Raw genomic sequence first — 11,690 nt, forward strand, 5'->3', positions numbered from 1 at the left:
GTACCAGATCTTGTGTTTGCTTTTGTATATATTCAATGTTCACACAAAGTATTATTCCCATTTTACAGAAGAAAGAATAGAGGCTCAGTAAGGTAAACTCTTCTTCAAGGTCATTTAGCTAATAAGTAATGAGGTTGAGTGTGTCTGACTTCACCATAGCTTTCTCTGTCTCAAAATCTAAAGACTTGATGAAATTTTTATTTTCCTGTTTTCTCACACTTATGAACAAATATATGAAAGTTAAACTTTCTACATGTATAAATATTTTTATTTCATTGCTGTGTCACTAATAAAAAATGCTATACTATATGATAGTTAATTAAAATAGTAATAACATTTTTATATTTGCAGAGAACTTGGTAGTTTTTCGAAGTATTTCCACATAAAATTTCTAAATTAATCTGACCATAAACTTTCAGGTAACTAATAATTTTTTTACCAGTAAGGCATATATACATTTACATTGTGTGTTCACCTTCCATCGTTAGATTTCTTTCTGTCATCACATATTTGACCCCCTTTAACCCATCTACCTCCCCTCTCCCCCCACCCCCTACCCTCTGGTAACCACTAGTCTATAGTCCATGTCCATGAGTCTCTGTTTGTTTGTCCTTTTCATTTGTTTCTTTTAGGTTTATATCCCACATATCAGTGATATTATGTGGTTTTCAGCTTTTTCTGTCTGGCTTATTTCACTTAGCATGATTATCTCGAGGTCCATCCATGTTGTCACAAATGGCAATATTTCAACTCTCCTTATGGCTGAGTAATATTCCATTGTATATATGTACCACAGCTTCTTTATCCAATCATCTATTGTAGGACACTTCAGTTGCTTCCATGTCTTGGCCACTGTGAATAATGCTGCTATGAACATCGGCATGCAAATATCTTTTCGGATATGGATTTTCAAGTCTTGAGGGTAAGTACACAGTAGAGGAATTGCTGAATCATATGGTAGGTTACTAATAATTTGAAGCAAATAATAAAAAGTGGATTAATTCTTCCAGCCAAATAAAATAATTTGTTGATCATAGGAATTGTTGAAGGATATCTCTCTCTTGTGTCGTTATCTCTGATGAAAGAGAAAGGTTCTTTTATTTTAAAAATGAATTATGGCTCTTATTTCTAGTATATTATCCTATTTTGAAGGATAATATACTCTTTGTGCAAAGTTAAGTTACTAATGGCTGTTATCTACTTTGTGCAAAGTTAAGTGACTAATGGCTGTGCATTATAAAACTCAGAACTATCTGGGGGTGAAATTGGGGCTACATTACTTAAGCACATAATGGTTGACATTGTGATATCCATACATCCTGAAAAAAACATTTTAGTGTTTACTGTAATAAGTGAAGAATCAGATATCGATCCCTGCAGAGAATCAATATTCAGAATAAACCCAGGAAGATATTTGTAACAGCTATCCCTTTGACTACTATATAAAACTGTAATTTCTGCTGATTGTATACCATTGAACATACTATGAGAACTATTATTAAACCAGACCAGGAGTCATAGTAAAATATGCTAACAAAAACATTCCATAGTTCTAAAACTCTTAATCCCCTGGCCCTTTAATAAATTACTAGGTAGCCTATGCCTGTTTTATATGCCATTTCTCTGAAATGAAACCTCCTTTTCCTTCAGTAAGGACTTGGTACCCTCATACTGTTTTCTTAGCATTCTTCCAGATTTGTTCTGCCTAAATGATGCTCTGAGTTTCTCCCTCCACCCTCCCTATTATAAAATTCTCTGTGGCTCTATCATATTGCAAATGACTGGATAGAGTAGACATGGCTGATAATACCTTATTCCATCTAAAAAGTTTTATATATCAGTTAAGAGTGCAGTTTGCTGCAAATAACAAAAATATTACAATAAGGGCTTAAAGAATTAAGTTTGGGAGTAAACAGTCTAGGGTTGATAGTATAGCTCAGTGATGCCATTAGAGGCCTAGACTCTAATTTCCTCTTTTATCATTCCTAGCAATACAAACTTTTGTTCTCATGCATGTTGCCTCAGGATTGTGAGATAACTACTGTAACTCTGCGCCTCACAGCTGAGGTCCTGGCAGGAAAAGGGGGCAGTGTGAAAGGGCAAAATGGTGATAAATTTTCTCTTAGCAAGATTTCCCTTTCACTCCAGAAAGGGATGCCCTCTCCAGGGACTTTCTCATACATCTCATTGATCAGAGTTATGTCTCATGGGTATTCCTCATTATTTAACACAACTATAGGAAATCAGGAAACAGAGTTGTTTTTTGCTGGCACATTACCGCTATGAATAAAGGAAGGTTTCTGCTAGTAAGGAAAAAAGAAGACGTGTAATGGGCATGTAATAGATAAGCAACAATCGATATTTGCCACAATAGGTATTTTGACAGTACATGACAAGGAAAGAAGGAAGAAAAGGAGGAAAGAAGAGGAAAGAGAAAGGAAACATTTAAAAAATCTAATTGTGGCATCATAGACATCAGTAAAAAGGCTGTGGGGGAGATATTTTGGAGAACAATGGTCGTTTTTTGGAGACTACTCAATTATCCATATAGACTGAAGCCTAGCACAATATAATAAGAGATACCAGTTACTGAATGCCTAGTTTATGCCATGCATTCTATGCATTTCATTTCATTTTATTTTCACATCAACCCTATGTGATAGGAGCACATATTCTAATTACAGTACCAAATAATATATGCTAATAAGACACATGTGAATGGAACACAGAAGAACAGTGCATATATTTCTGATATGAGCCTTGTACAAGTTAAGATGGTATACATCTGTCTTCAAGATTCTTTTCTTGGTAGTATAAAATAATTGTTATAGTAGAAAGGGCAGATGACAAATCTAGGTTTTTACTGTAGCCCAATAAGAAAAGTATGTTTAACTTTTTACTAGGCCTGTATGCTATTGTTGCTTTTAAAACTAGGCCATATCTACCTAGCACAGGCAAATTTGGCCCTATTTTTCCATTAGTGTTTTGAAAGTACCTTAACAGATAATTTATCTTGGCAGAATTGTTTGTTCTGGAAACCTGTGAGTGACAAAGCCACAAGAACTAAATTTCCTTCTCAAAATTTTAGAACATTTATCTATTTTACTATTTTTTTTTGTTTATTTGGCAAGTTGATTGTTTGCATTTTACCCAATTCAGATAAAGTGGCCATCACTTTATCTGAATAGCAATCACTGTTATTGGTTATCTCTCACAAGAAAAGACTGTTTTTACAAAGACTGCAAGAGGATGTTTTGTGTGCCTTTCTGAACAACTTGCAGCCAATTGAAAATTTTCCTAATGTATTTGAAAATCTGTTTGCTTTTTAAAGAATACCAAGTGCTCAGTGCTATACAGGAGAAATGCCACTGCTAAAAATACAAAGAAATAAATTGAAGATATGGGCATTCTCTTAATATGGCCTTAACAAAATAGAAATTCTCAAGGTCTCAGATATACTTGTTAAGTGTTGGCTGACTGGTTTTTGTCCGAAAAAAAGGGGGGGGGCAGCTTTTCACTCATACTTAACCCACAGCTAATGAAATGCAAATTACCCACCTGAAAGACTAAAAACATATCGTATACAGAACATCTAGTATTGAGTCAGTTTATATTCATATAGTCATTACAATTGTGCTTTCCTCTCCATACGAGATATTTAAACATCGGTTTTCAGGTCTATTATTGTTATATTTGTCTTTAAAAAAAATAAGTATGTAATTCAAGTAATCAGAAATTGTCTCAAGCAGTGAAAGCTACCATAGCTATCAATGTTATTTTAAAATACAACAAGAGCTTGCGAAATATCGGAATCAATTATTTGACTAGTTATAAATGTTTGTACATCTTTTCTTAAGTAGATATGAGGTGTACTTAGTTTCTCATTTTTTAGATTTTTTTCATCTTTTCCAAGTGAATGGAAGCTGTGATGGAAGTTACACAGGGAAAGAGAGGATGAATAAGAAAAACTAAAACCATCTGGAGAGTAAAAGTGGTAAATTTAGTTCACTATCAAACAGAAAAATGATGAAAATAAGAGTGCAATGTTTTAGGTAATACTGAGTTGAAAATTCTAAGCCTGTACAAAACCCCAGGCAATCTTTTGAGGCTTGATTGTTACACATATATCTTTTTTTTTTTTTCTGCAAATGGTTTGTACATCATTACTGGTGTCTTCTCTACAAGGTGTTTTAACTTTTTGACAAGGGAATTTTTTTGAGTGCTTTGTATATGCATTTATAGTAGTTAAACATGTACTTGGTTCACTTTCATTTCCTGGACCAATCTGGTATTCACAGTTGATGGAACAAACTGTTGCTAGTCATCTTTTTCTTTGGATTCAATTAAGACTATAAATTCCTGAGAGCATGGACCTCATCATCTGTATGTTCTAAACTACATATATAGTGACACTATGAGCCTTATCCTTTCTAGTGTCTAGGCAACATATGCATTTGGTTGTATAGTATGGGGATGAACAAGCTTCTTCATAATGCTGTCTCCAATCCTGGCTCTGGCTCTAATTCTAATCCGTTCCTGAGCTGACTTATTCTTTCTGCAGCCATGGCTACATATAGACACTCACACTGGAACCTATTAGGAAGTCTCTCAAAGGTACAAAAGCAAGGCATGCAGTTGACTATTGAGTCTGATCTGATTTTCAGAAAATTTCTAAGGAAGCACACAATCTGTAATCATCACAGAAACCCTCTAGGTTTACAACAGTTCACAATCTATGGGCTTAAAGAATCGGGCAGAATAAAATTAATCAGGATAGAGTATCAACAATGCTGCTTTTAAATTGTTTATTCCTCCTCCAGGAATTTAGTTTCAGTCCCAGTTTAAACAACAGAATACGGTTCCTTTTATTCTTAAATGCATTACAGGCTAATTCCATATTACTTCAAACAAATGGAAGTTATATTGCACCAGATACTTTCAAAAAGGCTACCTTATTTTCCAATAGGCAATGTATAAACAATATGAATTGCTATAATGGCAAACTATGCTCTTAATATAAATGATCTTTTTAACTTAACAAAATAAAATGTTAATATATGCCAAATGCAGAAAATTGTTAAAACACAAAAGAGTACAAGGACAAAAACACCATTTTCAATACCACCACTCAGAGATAATCATTGTTAACATTTTTGCATATATCTATATGTTTTTAGTTACATTTATAGCTACATTTCTGTATATACCCCAAAGTGGTACATATTTTACATATTTATACGCACCACTTTTTTTGAAGCCTATATTGTAATTTAACAGTGGACTGTATTTTCCCACATCAATGAATATTCTTCAACAACATGATATTTTTCTTTTTAAGTAATTTACTTTTTAATTGAATTTATAGGAGTGACATTGGTTAATAAAATCGTATAGATTTAAAGTGTGCAATTTAATAATATGTCATATCTAAAGTGCATTGTGTTTCACCACACAAAGTCAAATTTCCTTCCATCACCATATATTTAACACCCTTTACCCTTATATACCTATACTCTGCTCCACTTTCCTCTGGTAACCACTAAACTGTTGTCCATGTCCATGAGTTTCTGTTTGACAACATGATCTTTAATGGCAATATGCCTTACATCCATATGGGCTTATTATAATTTACTTAAAAGAATTTTCCATTGCTGGACATTTTGATTGTTTCTAATTTCCAAGTATTATAAATAACATCATGATGAAAATCCTTATCTATTAAATTTTGCATACATATTTGATCATTTCATTAGTATAAATTGCTAGGAGAGTAATTGCTAAATGAAAGGTCATGCATATATTAAGACTTTTTGTGTCTGTTGCCAAATTAGCACTGGTATTATCATGTTTACATTACATGTTGCTGTAAAAAGAGAACTCATCAGTTTTATTTTTTACATGAAGAAACAGCTAGACATATATTCAAATATTTATATGCACCACTATTTTTTTGCACACAATGAAAGATCTGCATTTAAGTGCATTTATTTCTATCTCACTATTATTCATATGCTGAATCAATGTTGCACACACGTACTTTTCATTAAATTCAGGACACTGCCCAGAAGCTTTACCTTAACACAGATATCATCAAATGAGAGTGGAAAAAAGCAGAATGCCAAGTGATTTTCCATCAGCAAAGCCGAACATTTTAAGAGTGTGTATACTCTGGATATATAATGTAAACGAAAGTGTAGTGGGATCAAAATGGCAGATGTCTTTTAATAGGCCTATATAAAGTGTCTACTTTGTATGAAGTATTATGCTAAGTACCCTGAATTTGCATGTACATGGGGTGAGGGAGATTGGTGCATAGTCGTGTATAGAAAACCAGAGGCTCTGCTTTCAACAGTTGCCAGGAAATGGCTGTTGGAGAATGAGATATTCAATAAAAAGGCTATATGGGGGATGTAGCAGAGTCATCTCACTGAACAAAACCAAGTCTAGATAAGTAAATTAAAACTATAAAAATTGATTTGTAATGATCAGAATCAAAGTTTTTTCTAATAACTCTGTACTTCAATCTCACTACTATTCTCCTAATATGAAAAAATATTTCTCAAAATTATGCTATAATGAAAAAAGAAATAATCACACATAGAACATAGACAAATAGCACATAATCAGTCCTGCCAGTAACTTTGTGAAAAATCATTGTGAAGGGAAGAATAAATGATCATAAAAGGTAGACAACATTAGAATTGAAGGGAGTATTAAGGAGCGGTCTATTAAATTCCTAGAAAGCATTTATGATTTATTAAATTTTACATTGATTCTTTGATCATCTACTCTGTTATTGGCACTGTGCTAGGTTCTTTGGAGACAAAGACAAATAAAGCAAGGCATCTGCCCGTATCTAATTAAGAATAACAGTGGCAAATAATACTAGTGGATAATTTATATTGAAGGCTTAATATATCTATCAAAGTTCTTAGTTGCAAAAAAAAATTGATTCTGGATAAACTAAGAAAAAAAGGTAATTTATATAATTTCAGTCTAATGAGACCAGAGAACCAAATTTGAAGTTTTCACAGGTTGCACTAATGAGATCACTGACATTGGAAACAACAACTACAAGTTATATCACTGCTGCCTCCAGTAATTGGACATAGTTGCTGCTACTTCCACCACCCATCAGCAGAATTATTTCTGGATAACTTCAAGGTCCTCACATTTCTAACTTCCATTCAAAGTCAAGTGAGTGATTCTGATTGTCAAGGCTTAATAGTCTCATGCCTTATTTGCAAGAAATGTTGAAAAAGGGTCAGAAAAAAGCAGTGTAGATGATAGAGGCTCTGTTCATCCCTTTGGCGACCAAATTAAAGTTATGACAGAAACAAGGGGCAAACAGCAAGGAAATTTACCTGGGATCTAGACTGAACAAGCCATACAACCAGGAAGAAAAATAAGAAATTAACATGCAATGGGAGGAGGTAGGACAGGGTGAGGATGGGAGGCTGCCCTGGACCGAGTGCTGAGTGAGACGGAGGCTGCGGCAGCTGTAGACGCCTCTTAAAAGGATGTGTCCACAAGTGGACTTTCTTGGTGATGGACCTGTGTGATCTGAGCACCAGCACCTGGTTGGCTTCTCCGGGGGCACCAGGGACTTAAGGTGACACTGAGTTGTCGGAGTGAGGGCCGAGGGGAGACTCGCTGTATACAGAAGTGCCGGAGGTGTCCATTGTTCCTCTGTTAAGCCCTTCCTCCTCCCAGTGAGTGGAATCAGTGCCACCATAACGGAGACATCATCAAACTGGATGACAGAGGTCACGCTGCCCAGAGAATTCCCTGAAACTCTGCCTCCCCCAACTAACAGCCCCACTCAAGCCACTTCCAGATGTATCCTCGGTGAGTCAGGTGCTCCTTGATGAGCAGCACCTAGACTCACACTGGTGGCAGCTGGCCTCAGTTTCTGGTGTGGCCTTTTGAGGCAACTATAAACACAGCATCTGTGGATTGCTTACTGAATCTTAACAAGTGGCCCTGGAGAGGTACAGGCTGGGGCTAAACTTGGCCTGACTTAGGGGAAGTGTAGATGAATTCAGTGAGAGCTTTAATGAAAACATAAAAAAACATAAAAATGAAAATCAAAATTATAAAAGGGAACCAGTCAGAAATGAAGAACACATTATTTGAGATGAAGAGTATATTAAATGGAATAAACAGAGTGAATAAAGAAGAGGATCGAATGACCTATATAGAGAATGTGAAAGCCAAGGACACTCAATCAGAATGAGAAGAAAAAAGAAGCCAAGACTATAATATTAGTTTAAGGAGCCTATGGGATGCTATTAAATGTAAAAATATCCATGTCATAGGAGTACCAAAAAAGCAAAAAGCAAAACAAAACAACAACAACAACAACAAAAACAAAAACAAACAAAAAAACAATATGTTGAAGAACTATTTGAAGAAATAATGATGGAAAACTTCCCTAATCTGGTGAAGTAAATAGACATACAACCCTAGGAAGCTCAGTGAGTCCCCAAAACCAGGAACCCAAAGAGGCCCATACCAAGACACATCATCATTAAAATGCAAAATGTTAAATACAAAGAGGGAATCTTAAAAGCAGCAAAAGAAAAGCAGATAGTTACCTACAAGTGAGCACCCATAAGACTGGCAGCCGATTTCTCAAAAGAAACTGTACAGGACAGAAAGGCTTGACACAAAACATTCAACGTGTTGAAAACCCAGAATATACAACCAAGAATACTTTATCTAACAAAGCTATCATTTAGTGTAGAAGGACAGAAATAGAGCTTCCCAGACAAAAATAAACTAAAGGAATTTATCAACACCAAGCCAGTATTACAGGAAATGTTGGAGGGACTTATTTAAGAAGAAAAAAACATGTATAAAAAATAAGAATAAAGAATGGTAATAACTACATTCCTAATAACGAGTACCTCAAATGGAAAAGAATTAAGTGCTCCAACCTAAAGATAGAGTGCCTGAATGGATAAGGAAGCAAGACTCTGACATATGCTGCCTCCATGAGACTCACTTCAGATTAAAAGACACACACAGACTAAAAGGAAGAGGATGGAAAAAGATATTACTTTGATGGACCTAGAGGGTATTGTGCTGAATGATGTTAGATAATGACAAATATCACATGATTTAATACACATGTGGAATCTAAAGAACAAAATCAACAACAGCAGCAACAAAAGCAGAAATAAACTCATAGATACAGAGAACATTTAGAGGGATACTAGATGGGAGGCGGTCGGAGGGACAAAAAAAAAGGCAAAGGCATTAAGAGGTACAAATGGATCTTTGCAGAATAGACATGGAAATGTAGAGTGTAGCATGGGGAAGATGGTTAATAATGTTGTAATATATATGTAAAGAGGAAGAGAGGCACTAGATTTAGTGAGATGATCACTTTGCGAGTTATGTGGATCTCTGATCATATACTTGTATGCTATACAACTGAAACTTGTATATTATTGTACACCAACTATAATTGAAAAAAATACTCATTGGATTGTACAATGTACATACGAGCAACTAATCGTCTATTACATTTCAATAAAGACAGAAAAAAGTTTGAGAAAGGAAGTATCTGGCATTTTCAGCTTCTATAGTGGGTGGCGAGGTATGCCTTATAAAATGAAGGATTGCTGAAACATAAGCAGACATTCAAGATGCTATGCAGCTATAAGGAATTACAAATATACATTATGCTTAGATACTGTCTTAAGTGATTCATAAACTTGTTTTTTAATCTTCAGGGAATCACTATGGTGGATATATCAGTCAGATTAGATGAGGTTACACTGGAAAAGAAAACAAACCACCAAATCTCAATGGTTTGTAACAAAAAAGGTTTATATCTCACTCACACTACATATTTATTGTGGTCAGCAGGGTAGGGAGTTTGTTTTGCTTTCACTTTCCTCACCTAGGGATGCAAACTGACAAAGCCTTCTGGTTATGCCACCATTTCAGTATGAGATTTTAGGGTTTACTATGTCAGAGGAAGAGAGAGCAGGAGTTAAATCATGGCGATTAAGTGCTTCAAATTTGGAAGTGAAACAAGTCAATTCAGCTCCCATTTCTTTGGCCATAACGACTCATGTATTCCTGTTAAAGTTAAAAGTAATGAGGAAGCATAATCTTTCATATATCCATAAGTAGAAAGAGAACTAGGTTTAGGGAAAATATTAGTAAGGCCTACCATAGTAGACACTTATTTTACTAGCACCTTCAATTTTGAGGAAAGGTAAATGCAGACAGTTTAAGTATGGTAGAAGTAAATAACAATTAGAATTAGAATATTTTCAAGATTACTTTAAGTTTTACAATAACAATGATATTTAATATGCATTGAGAATTAACATCATTTTAATTTTTACAACAACCTTTCAGAAAGGTTTAATCATCGTCTCAATTTAATAGATAAGGACACAAAGGCTCTGAGAGGCTCACTAATTTTCTCAAGTTTACAATAGCTAGTAAATAATGAATCAACCTTAGAAGCAGTAGTGTGATTTCAAAGCTCATGTTTTAACTACTCTACTACATAGTCTCCATATACTCTGCTTTCTAACATAATATAAATAATGTATAGTTACCAGCTGATTTGAATGAATGTAACCGGCTATCCAAAGTGCTTTTTTATTAATATATAGAACTTTATTATTTTTAATTAATTAACTTATTTTAAATTCTATAATATCACCACATATTTGAACCCTTTTACCCCATCTACTTCCCCCTCCCAACTCTTCTCTACCTTCTGGTAACCACTAGTCTATTGTTCATGTCCATGAGTCTCTGTTTGTTTGTCCTGTTCGTTTGATGCTTTTAGGTTTATACTCCATATATAAGTGATATCATGTAGTTTTCAACATTTCTGTCTGGCTTATTTCGCTTAGCATGATCATCTCGAGGTCCATCCATGTTATCGCAAATGGCAGTATTTCATCTCTTTTTATGGCTAAGTAATATTCCATTATATATATGTACCACAGCTTCTTTAGCCAATTATCTATCCTAGGACACGTTGGTTGCTTCCATGTGCTGACCACCGCAAATAATGCTGCTATGAACATCAGTGTGCAAATATCTTTTTGGATAAGAGTTTTCAAGTCTTTGGGGTAAGTACCCAGTAGAGGGATTGCTGGATCATATGGTAGATCAATTCTTAGTTTTTCGAGGAACCTCCATACAGTTTTCCATAGTGGCTGTACCAATTTGCAGTCCCACCAGCAGTGTATGAGGGTTCCTTTTTCTCCGCATCCTCTCCAACACTTGTTATTACTTGTCCTGTTGATTATAGCTATTCTAACAGGTGTGAGATGGTATCTCATTGTGGTTTTCATTTACATTTCCCTAATAGCTAATGATGTTGAGCACCTTTTCATATGTTTGTCATTTGTATGTCTTCTTGGGAGAAGTATCTGTTCAGGTTCTCTGCTCAATTTCTGTTTTTGATGTTATTGAGCTGTACGAATTCTTTGTGTGTTTTAGCTATTAGATCCTTATTGGAGGCATGGTTGCAAATATATTTTCCCATTCGGACAGTTATCTCTTTACCTTGTTGATGGTTTCTTTTGCTGAGCAAAAACTTTTTAGTTTGATGTAGTCCTATTCATTTATTTTTGTTTTCATTTCTCTTGCCTTTGAGGTCAAATTCATAAAACTCTCTTTTTTGTTGTTGTTGCAATTTTTTTTTTTTT

Source organism: Pteropus vampyrus, unplaced genomic scaffold, assembly GCF_000151845.1.
Source record: "Pteropus vampyrus isolate Shadow unplaced genomic scaffold, Pvam_2.0 Scaffold63, whole genome shotgun sequence".
NCBI lineage: Eukaryota > Metazoa > Chordata > Mammalia > Chiroptera > Pteropodidae > Pteropus > Pteropus vampyrus.